The following is a 9772-nucleotide window of genomic DNA, read 5'->3' as shown; positions in this document are numbered from 1 at the left end:
TACATCATTTCTTATCTTCCTAATACTTTATTTCCCCTAGAATGTACACTCTAAGAGGGCAATTATTTTTATTGCTTTATTTCCTGCTGCATCCCAGTACCTATAACAGTGCCTGGCACGTAGTAGTCTGTCAATGATTATTTGCTGCAAGAATTAAATGTGATATTTGTTGAGCCCCTGTTATGTGCCTGAGGGTTGGTACCCTCATGGAACTTAACAATCTACATGCTATTTGTTGTTTTGTTCGCTTGTTTGTTTTTTAGAGAGAAAGAGAAAAGGGAGAGAGTGGCGGAGAGGGGCAGAGGGAGAGAGAGAGAGAGAGAGAGAGAGAGAGAATGAATCTCAAGCAGGCTCCATGCTTAGTGCAGAGCTTAGCGCAGAGCCTGATGTAGGTCTTGATCCCATGACCTTTGGATCATGACCTGAGCCAAAATCAAGGATTGGATGCTCTGGATGCTCAACTGACTGAGCCACCCATGTGCCCCTCTCCCTGCTATTTGAAGGTCAGACATACTCCAGGGCAATCATCGCATCTTATCCGTCTCTATGTCCCCGGATATGGAGTCACGTTCACGGAAGAGGCTCGATAACTCCTGTCAAGTGAATGGGTCTGCTCGACACGATCCCCTACACTCCATCGACCTGGGCTTCTTAACTTGCTTAACTTCTCTGAACCTCGGTTTCCTCACCTGCGAGAGGAATTCAACAGTAGGGTCTCTGTCATCGCATTGCTGTGAGGATCAAGGCTGATGCGTTCCAACACAGTCGGCACAGTCTTTGAAAATACTTTCTGAAAAACCCTCTACTTGAACTTTTACCTGATTACAGGGCCTCTCTTTGAGTGCTTGGTGCGGTGCGTCTGCAGCATAAAATGCTTGCATACCCAACTGTCTGAGTGATAGTTCCTGTGCGGGATGAGTTTATGACAGAGGGGTGAGGGGTACGAGAGAAAGGTGGGGGCCAGGCAGGCAAGTGGTCCGATCTGAACTCTGCTACGGGTTAGCTGTGCAAACAGAAGTGGGTTCCTTCATTTCCCTGATCTCTGCTCCCTCTGATCGACGGGCATGGAAATACCAACAACACAGATGGGTAGGGCACACAACAGGATGCCATTTGGACAGAGTCTGAAACACATTCGGTGCCTCATACCTATTAATGCACATCTCATGGCTTTTAAAATTTCCTTGCTGAAGGATGAGATGTCCATTGAAACTGGCGCCCCTCCCCCTGCTTCCCTTTGGGAATCTGAACCTTTCACTCTGTGACCCCCCCTTTTTTTTTTTTTTTGCATTTCATGCAGTCCTGTTGCAAAGGGAAAGCTGGATGGAAATATCTCGTTGCCTCTTGTGGGTGATTGGTTTACACCCAAATCACAAAATCTGATTATAAGTTTGTAAATGTCTTTGCTTGCAGAGAGAGACCCGTGTTATTAATGGCCATAAAATTAAATTACCCAGTGCATTTCGATTCCAAAAGAAAAAACTGACCCATGTTCACTAGTCAGCCTGCATAACGTAGATGTATAAACAAAAATGGGGGGGGGGGAGAACACCCACCATGTTATTTATTCAGCTCCCAAACAGTTTCCACACACCATATGGCAGGATTTTTTTTTTCTTTCCCAAGCCTTTTTCACAGATGTAATTATAATTCTTTTCACCTTCCCCAGAGAGATCATCTTGAGCATTGTAAAGATTGTGTGAAACTTGAGACCTTACAGGGAACTTTATTATTGGGGCACTCGGTCTCTCTGCTCCGTCGCCAAGTCCGGCCGTTGGCCTGTGGATGGTCGCTGCACAGAGCATCAGGCCTGAGGTTCTCCCCGGGGACTATTAATGGCGGGTGAAGGTCAAATGTTATCACGATCGTTGTCTCCCATACATCAGCATCTCTCTAGCGGGGGTGCAGTTCCGCTGGACCAGTGGGCGACGCCATCAGCCGAAATCTGCCCCAGCCCTGTCTTTCTCTGGCTTCTCTGTCATCATCAGGGTGACCTCTGATCCCATCACGATGCAGAACGTGCAATGGTTCTGCCCTGCATTCGGAGCGAGAGGGATCTTCGCATTTACCTCGTGTTTATGTGTGGAACCAAGCAAACGGACCGGACGTGGCAGAGGCGTCTTCTAAATGCCTGTTAGTTTTCATTTTCCAGGCGCATAGGGCTGTTGATAAGGGCTGATTCAGGTCAACGCAGAAAATGCGTGCGGGTATAGCCAGGCATCCCCGAGGCTGCCCATTTGTTAAACGCTCACTGTGTGCCAGACTTGGTACTAAGCGCTTTGTGCATGCCGTCTCACTTATGTGTGTGGTTGTCCTGTGAGCTGAGCATTCTCGTGCATTTTCCAGAGGTGGAAACTGAGGCTCCCAGGACTTGTGTGCCAGAGGCAAGGTCACGTGCCGTTTTCTCTAACCACAGTGTTCGAACAAGAGCAGCCACAGGGACCCGCCCCTCCCGCCGCCACATCTCTGGCAAAAAAAAAAGGTCATCTTTCGTGACCCCCTTTTGGAACGAAGAACGAGGACGCTGAACGCACAAGGAACTGACACGTCCTTTCCCACAACTAGCAAATGTGTTCTCACCCAGTCCTTACATACACCCTCTGAGTTTTGAAACATGAAACCCTAACCTCCATTTATATCCTTGTTTCTAGGGGGTGATGTGTTCCAAACGCCAAACATCTGAGTTACAAAGGAACTTTTGGCAACGTAACCTGTTTGTGTGTTGGAGACTGTCTGTGTCTTCCATATTGATAGGGTGCGTCTGGCAAGAACAAAAATCGTCTTGTGATTTACCAGATGGCGATTCTGTTCTCCAGCTGGATTGGGAATCCCAGGGGACCCATATCTTCCTGCGGGATTTCAGCAGGACCACCTCTGTGCGGGCGGATTCACCACCAGACACAGGTCTTCTTAGACCCCCCCCCCCCCACCCCGGGCCACATTGTTCCAGCAGAACAAGGAGGAATCAGCCCAGGTCTAGAAGAGCCCACACTTGGCGCGCTCCTCAGGAATTGCCCAAAGGGACATTCTCCGCCTCAGAACACTCCCAGCCGTGTGCACCTGCAAAGTTTCAGATTTACAAACACTGGCGCTAAAAAAGGTAGAGAAAACTAGTTCTGTAGAAATCACCCAGAGAAGAGCTAAGCTATGCTCAGTGGTTTTACGGCAGGGTTTTTCAATTGTTTTTTTTGAATGTTTTTTTTTTTTTGATTTTTTTTTCAACATTTTTATTTTATTTTTGGGACAGAGAGAGACAGAGCATGAACGGGGGAGGGGCAGAGAGAGAGGGAGACACAGAATCTGAAACAGGCTCCAGGCTCTGAGCCATCAGCCCAGAGCCCGACGCGGGGCTCGAACTCACGGACCGCGAGATCATGACCTGGCTGAAGTTGGACGCTTAACCGACTGCGCCACCCAGGCGCCCCTTGAATGTTTATTTTTGAGATAGAGAGAGACAGAGCCCGAGTGGGGGGAGGGGCAGAGAGCGAGGCAGATACGGAATCTGAAACAGGCTCCAGGCTCTGAGCTGTCAGCCCAGAGCCCGATGCGGGGCTCGAACTCACGGACCGCAGGATCATGACCTGAGCCGAAGTCGGACGCTTAACCGACTGAGCCACCCAGGCGCCCCTCAATCGCTTTTGACCACAGCTTCCGGAAAGATCTACTATGTGACTCAGTGCACATATGTAAGTGGGAGGTGCATCTATGCGTGTAATTGAAATATATATTACACTAAAATGCGTGTGTGTGTGTGTGTGTGGTGTATAACTGAAATAAAAGTTTCACAAAACAACACTCACCCGTATTACGTGAGGTTCACGCTTACTTTTCTAATCCAGTCCATTCCATTTCTGTCCTTTCCACTAAAAAAGTGGAGTCACGCTCCTCTAGATCATTTCTCCAGCCTGCAGTTTGAGAATACTGTTTTAGTGCGGGTTCCATTTACAGCTCTGGGATACTAGATCTTGCCTCTCTGGCCTCAGCTTCTTCATCTGTAAAATGGATAGAAGACCACTCCATTTCTTACATGGCTATGAGAAGCAAACCAGGTAATGCTTGCCTGCAAATGCTCAGAAAGGGACACCTTTACTAATAATAAAAAACCCAATGAATTCCTGTGTAATCCAGATGGTCCACTGTGAAGATGGGGAAATGAGAGGAAAGAAAAGGGAGCCCACCGGAGGTCAGTCCGGGAGCACGACGCAAACTTTTCGACACAGGCTATTGCCCTAGGCCAACAGAAGGGTCTTACTTGTAGAAATGGCACCAGCTCCTCGGAACCACCAGCCTGACTTCAGACGCCTTCCCCGGCCTTGCTGGCACCCGGTCCCCAGCCTGGGATGCTCCCTGCTGAGGGTCTCCAAAATGCCGGTGCCCCACGGAGACCACGTGGTTTTCCACCTGTGGAGCGTGTGGAGTGTGGCCACTAGTAAAAGGCTCCGTCGGCCGGGGAATGGGGCCACGGGGATGTTCAAATGGGAGAGAAAGGACTCCCAGGGGACCTCACTAACTACTTCTAAGCCCTCCCAGAGACACTGGCCCTGGGAAGACGAGACAACAGAGTGCGATTCGGTTCTGAGCCTGGTCTGTAAGAACCCCAGAGGCACAAGCTCAGGGTTTTGTGGGGAAGCTGGTAGCAGTGAGTCAGGAAGGGTTTCAGCATCTTTGCCTGGGTGTAGGCTGGCCAACGAGGCCAGTTTTCCGGCCCCATCCTTCCTGTGATTTTACAGGGCTTTCCCCTCCGTGCCTCTGCTCAGGCAGCTCCTCCCACCCGGAGCCCCATTGCGTCTTTTGCTACATATTTATGTATGCATTTATGTATTTAAACATTTATTTATTTATTTTGAGAGAAGAGAGAGAGAGCGCGCGTGTGCAAGCACGTGAGCAGGGGAGGGGCAGAGAGAGAAGAAGAGAGAGAGAACCCCAAGCAGGCTCAGCACTGTCAGCACAGGGCCTGACGCCAGGCTTGAACCCACGAACCGTGAGATCATGACCTGAGCTGAAGCCAAGAGTCAGACGCTCCACTGACCCAGCCACCCAGGCGCCCACATTTTGCTACATATTTAGATACTTCCCATCCTGATGTTACCCTGGAGTGCCTACCCCGCTCCCAGCTAGAAGATGCTTCCTGCTAGCTGGCAATCTTTGGGGGGTCATTTGCCACTCCCTAGCTGTGCCATAGATAAGTATATGCAATTGTTGCCTCGTGCTCATATGTAAGCTCCTTAAGAGGGAGAATCTCCATCTGAGTTACTTTGTGTCTTTTTTGGCACCTAACAAAGTATTTTGCTTGTACCTTTAAGGCACTGAAATGGGTGTTGTTGGGTGAATGAATGAGGGAAAAAAATAGATGAGCGTGTGGTGGCCTGTTGTAAGACTGCTTGGTATCTCCTCAATACACGACTGAGTTTGCATTTATAAGTGTGTGTGTGTGTGTGTGTGTGCGCGCGTGTGCGCGCGTTTCCCAAACTAAATCGTAAGCCGGAGGTTCTCACCCTTGGGTACTCATGAGCCTCCCCTAGGGAGTTTATATAAAAGGCCGAGCCCCCACGGCCAGAAGTTCTGTTTACACTGGTCTGGGCTGGGACCGGGGAATGCATATATTTACCACTCTCTCTCAGTGATTCTAATGTGCCTCGATGGTTCAGAGGCACTGCTGTTGGCGTTTTGATTAATAGGAAGATGGTGTATGAAAGGGCTGGGTAGAGTAGCTGGTCCGCGGTCGTGCCCTGTAAATACATACAAACACTTCCTCTCCTCCTTCCTCTTGAGAGTTGGGACTTTATATTACGCCTCTTTCCATCGTGCGGGGGAACCAAGCTCAAGGGGTAAGTTAAAGACAGGGCAGCAGGTACTTCGGCGGGGAGTGAGATCAGGGTCCAGGGAGCCAGCCCAGAAGATGAGGGCCACGTGCTCACAGAACTTGGGTGACACCACCGTGGACTGTAGCATTCAAGGGAAAGTTTGTACATAAGGTGAGATTTGAGTTGGGCCTCAGTGAATGGGCGGAGGTTGGCAAACTTATGAAAAGCAAGCGGAAGGGCCTTCTAGAAAAGGAACATGGAATTCTTAAAGACAGGAAGAGAGGGGAAGAGTATGGTGTGCCAGGCACGGTGCTGAGAACTTCACATGTATGACCTTATTTCAGACTCATAGGATCGATTACTATCCCCACTTTACATAGGACGGGGTAAGGTTTGGGGGGAGCAAGAAATTGGCTCAAGGGCGAAGAGCTAGTAAGTGATGGCATTGAGATTTAAATTTTTTTTTTAATTTATTTATTTTTGAGACAGAGAGAGACAGAGCATGAACGGGGGAGGGTCAGAGAGAGAGGGAGACACAGAATCGGAAGCAGGCTCCAGGCTCTGAGCCATCAGCACAGAGCCCGATGCGGGGCTCGAACTCACAAACCGCGAAATCATGACCTGAGCTGAAGTCGGACGCATAACCGACTGAGCCACCCAGGCGCCCCGAGATTTAAATGGCGGTTTGTTGGAGCTATTGCATGTTGAAAAATGGGAGAGGGCGTCATGGTGTGTGGACAAGTCTGTCTGAGTGGGTGAGTTTGGAGAGGGAAGAAGAGGTAGCTAGATTAAAAAAGCATGTTTGGGTATGGAGGTTCCTCAAAAAATTAAAAATAGAACTACCTTGTGACCCAGCGATTGCACTACTAGGTATTTATCCAAAGGATACATAAGTGCTGATTCAGAGGGGTACATGGACCCCAATGTTCATAGCAGCAATATCGACAATAGCCAAAGTATGGAAATAGCCCAAACGTCCATTGACTGATGAATGGATAAAGAAGATGTGGTCTATATATACAACGGAATAATACGCGTCAATGACATCTTGCCATTTGCAACAATGTGGATGCAACTAGAATGTATTATGCTAAGCGAAATAAGTCCGTTAGAGAAAGACAAATATCATATGACTTCACTCATATGTGGAGTTTAAGAAACAAAACAGATGAACCCAGGAGAAGGGAAGGAAAAAGAAGATAAAAAGAGAGACAGACAAACCATAAGAGACTCTTAAATACAGAGAACAAACTGAGGGTTGTTGGTGGGGTGTTGGGTGGGGGGAAGGGCTAAATGGGCGAGGGGCATTAAGGGGGACACTTGTTCGGATGAGCACTGGGCGTCATATGCAATTGAGGAATCACCAAATTCTACTCCTGAAATCATTATTGCACTACATGTTAACTCACTTGGATTTTTTTAAGAAGTCATGTTTGGACTGGACTGTGGATGCCCGTGTACCTCCAGATGTTGAACTTCACCTTGGGGGCCACAGCGAGTTATAGGTTTTTGAGTGACATGGTGAATGTGTCTTAAACTACAGACAGCCAAGAGTTATCAGAGTTGACAGGAGCCCTGGGTAAGTTATTTAATCCACAACTGGCCAAATGAGGACATTGATTTCACCTTTCCTAAATTATTCTTGCCGGGGCTCAAACCCAACACCTCAAACCTTTCTTGGAAAAGAAATTTGTAAGCATCGGCACCAACAGGATTAGCAATCTCGTCGCAGTGTTTTACTGTGGGGGTATTCAACGAGAGTGTTTTTACTGAACACCTACTATGTGCCAGACCCGGGGCTGTGAGGAAGAGTGAAAGAAAATTCTCTCCCTTCTCCTTTTCCTCCTGTTGGCGAGCCCTCGGAGACCAAGGCGGAATGGACTCATCAAATGCCTCCCATTATCTCCCAGCCATCTTTTCGCGGAGCTGAAAATGCACAGAATTACCTTAACATCCCCAGCTGGGTCTTATTTTCCAAGCTGCTTTCATCCCTTGTCTTGCTTTCCTTTGAACTACATCCAATTTATCACTTTTTTCTTTTCTTTCTGGAAACATGATGCTCAAAATTGAACACAGCCATCCAATTAAGTCTTAACCACAGCCAACTAGGTGGCTGGTTTGTTTAACATGGTGATATCTTATTAATAGGTAGATGGGGAGGGGGGTGCGAATGTACCTGGGCCATTTGGATTTTTCTTTCTTCTTTCTGTTCTTTTTTTTTTTCTTCTTTTTGGAAACAGTGCATGCAGAAGTGGGCAGCAGAAACTAACACGCCATCAGCCGCCTTAGGAATATTCTTACTTGATTTCCTCGGCCTGTTTTATTTGGGAGGGTTTTGCATTCGCTTCATTTTATTACCTTGACATTTTTATACCCCCGGTAACAATTTTTTTTTTTTTTTCTTATAAGTTAAGCTTTTACTTAGGTACAGCGTAAAGCTGTTCTCGAGATGAAAGCTGTTATCTGATTCAGGGCTTAATGTTGAAAAGTTCTCAAGCTGGTGGATCTAAAGACATTTCCTGCATAATTGTGTACTTAGAATTCAGTGGCAGCGTAAAAGAGAGAGAGCTTCATGTTCTGTCTGGAATTACGAAAAAAGACAATTTATTTTTAAGTGAACTGGGAGGGAAGGGGGGAAAAAGGCTGTGACGGAAGATGTTTAGCTGAGTTACTGAAATACCATCTGGAGGCTTGGCTGGGAAGGAAGAGAAACCCTAGAAGGAACAAGATGTGGAACACAGTTCTGCCAAGGAAGGGCCAACATCCCTGGGGAGATGAAGCCTCAGGCTGTGATGCGATTTGTACGGAGTCGAGGCAGGGGAGCTCATTTGCCCTTGGATAGGGAAGACAAAACTGGTTTCAGGTGTTTTTTTTTTTTAATTTTTTTTTTTCAAAGTTTATTTATTTTTGGGACAGAGAGAGACAGAGCATGAACGGGGGAGGGGCAGAGAGAGAGGGAGACACAGAATCGGAAACAGGCTCCAGGCTCTGAGCCATCAGCCCAGAGCCCGACGCGGGGCTCCAACTCACGGACCGCAACTCACGTGACCTGGCTGAAGTCGGACGCTTAACCGACTGCGCCACCCAGGCGCCCCTGATTTCAGGTTTTTAGAATGGTGGCCTAGTACGCAGAGCGTAACGTCTACCGTTTGTAAGTACACACAGCTCAGTGGCATCCAGGTTTTCTGGAACGTTCCGCGACCACCGTATCCGCCACCCTTTTCTCCAAGGAAGCGCTGTATCCATGAGATAACTCCTCCTCCTCCTCCTTCTCCCTTGTCCCTGGTAACCACCATTCTCCAGTCATTTTTAAAGAGTTGGCTTTTAAAACGTAGAAGGACAGGGCGCCCGGGGGGGCTCAGTCGGCTGGGCGTCAGACTCTTGGGTTTCGGCTCAGGTCATGATCTCGCAGTTCGTGAGTTCGAGCCCTGCATTGGGCTCTCTGTTGACTGTGAAGAGCCTCCTTGGGATTCTCTCTCTCTGCCCCTGCTGTCTCTCTCTGTCTCTCTCTCAACATAAATACACTTAAAAAAAAAACCTAGAAGGCGGAGAAGGGTCTCTCTGTCAGGCCTCAACTCTTAAGACCAATTTTATGAAACATGGTCAAACCGTAGCATTTCCTCCAGCCTTGTCTTCTACGGCAGCTGCTGTGCTCTAGCCCTGTCCGTCTGTCGGTCTGTCAACCAGACTGTGATCTCGGTGACAGCAGGAAGCCTCAAGGGCACCCCTCTGGGGCTCAGGACCGGAAGACGGCAGCTGACTCCTCTTCCCTACTACTCTCTGCGGGGCACCATGATCCATACGTTACGTCTCTCATCTCCGGGATCCTCCGAGCAATCCTGCAGAGGGGGTGATGCTAAACCCGTCTTAGAGATGAAGAAGAGGAGCGTCTGACAATTCAAGTCATTTCCTCGAGGGCAAGTGATGGAACCAGGGTTCAATAAAGTCCATCTCTTTACCACTTTCCA

The sequence above is a fragment of the Prionailurus bengalensis genome, chromosome D4 (genome assembly GCF_016509475.1).
Source record: "Prionailurus bengalensis isolate Pbe53 chromosome D4, Fcat_Pben_1.1_paternal_pri, whole genome shotgun sequence".
In the NCBI taxonomy this organism is placed as follows: domain Eukaryota; kingdom Metazoa; phylum Chordata; class Mammalia; order Carnivora; family Felidae; genus Prionailurus; species Prionailurus bengalensis.
Note: the sequence above shows the minus strand (reverse complement) of the source record.